Source organism: Oreochromis aureus, linkage group 12 (genome assembly GCF_013358895.1).
Source record: "Oreochromis aureus strain Israel breed Guangdong linkage group 12, ZZ_aureus, whole genome shotgun sequence".
Classification (NCBI taxonomy): domain Eukaryota; kingdom Metazoa; phylum Chordata; class Actinopteri; order Cichliformes; family Cichlidae; genus Oreochromis; species Oreochromis aureus.
Genome location: NC_052953.1, coordinates 27963749 through 27965468, shown reverse-complemented (window position 1 = coordinate 27965468; position 1720 = coordinate 27963749).

Sequence of the window (1720 nt, the reverse complement as noted above, 5' to 3'; positions counted from 1 at the left end):
TGGACAATCACAAATCTCCATTTGCACCACCTTTGGAATCAAATTTGTATGAAATTTGTTCTATATTTCTTCATTGTTCTATATTTTCTATATTGTGTATTTTGTTGTACAGTTATTTTATTTTTAACTTTAATTTTTATATTTTACTTTATTCTTTCCTAGTTAAATTTACCCTTCATTTTAATTTTCATATTTATTTCCTATCCTATTCATAGTCTTTTATTTTAGGTCACGAGCAGTTGTCTAAGCATTTCACTGCATATCGTACTGTGTATGACTGTGTATGTGACAAATAAAAAATTTGAATTTGAACCCTCCAATTTTCTTAATTCAGAAAGTCAGCGTGCAAACAGGCAGGAAGTCCAACACTGATTGCTCACAACTTCATGCCAGGAAGCAAAACTTTTATCTTTCTTTTTGTACTCGGGGGGGGGGGTTAGTGTAACATAATTTTTTTTTGTTAATAGATGCGTGACAAAAGAGTTTGTTACAGTAACCATTTCAACTTAAAGTTCAGCCCAGTTCAGTCAGTGCATGTACACAAGGTTAAGACGACCTGCTGAAGTTTAAACTGAGCATCAGGAAGGGGGAGAATGCTGTGAGTATTTCACACACTGCTCATCTGCTGGGAGCACTCCACAGTGCGCAGCTGTTCTCTGGGTGAAAATGCTTTGTTGATCTCAGAGTTCAGACCGCTTCAAACTAAGAGAAAGGCAACAGGAAGTCACACATGTTACAACTGAGACGTGCAGAAGAGCACATCAAACCAGCAGAAGACCACCCCCGGTGCCACACCTGTCAGCTAAGAACAAGAAACTGAAGCTACCATTTAAAATTGTACAAAAGAAGATTGGAAAAATGTTGCCTGGTCTGCTAAGATTTGGATGGCAGGGTCAGAATTTGGCATGAACAGCATGAAAGCATGGATCAACAGTTCAAGCTGCTGGTCGTGTAATGGTGTAGAGTATAGTTTGTTTTGCACACTACAATGTCACAGCCTACCCGAGTGTCCATCCCTTTATGACCACAGTGTACTCATCGTCTGTTGACTGGTTCCAGCGGGATAATGCTGGTCACAAAGCTCATCTCATACTGGTTTCTTGAACATGACAATAACTTCTTAGTACTTGAATGGCTTCCAGTCACCTTATCTCAGCTCAATAGAGCACATTGGGATGTGGTGACACAGGTGATTCACATCATGGGTGTGCAGCTGGGAAATCTGCAGCAACTGTGTGATGCCATCATGTCAATATGGACCAAAATGAGGCGGTGTAACGGTGGTTTAACTTGAAGCTGATGCACACATCAGAGTGGGTCGGCTGTGGTTTCAGTGGCTTGATGTCAGACTCCTCTGCATCCTAAAGCGTTCTTGGGTTTGCTGCTCCGCCATGTGTGTGTAAACGGGTGAAACTGAACAAAATCTAGGGCTCTGTAGGTTTAAAGGTGCTGAGTAAGTGCAGACCAGATTATGTGGCTCTGCAGCTCAAGCTCAATTTAGGCTTAGGGTGAAGGGTCTTTCAATTTCTTTTTTATTTTCTGGCCTTCATCTGAAGAAATCTTACCAAGTGTAATAATCTTACAGGTCTTGCAGACAAACTGATTTCTTTTCTAGTCTTAACTCTTCGAATCAAGTGTTTATTTCCACAGTATACAAGGCTGTAAAAACAAAAGAGGATGTGTGCTGAAATAAGATGTAAGAAGTCACAAGATTTCAAAG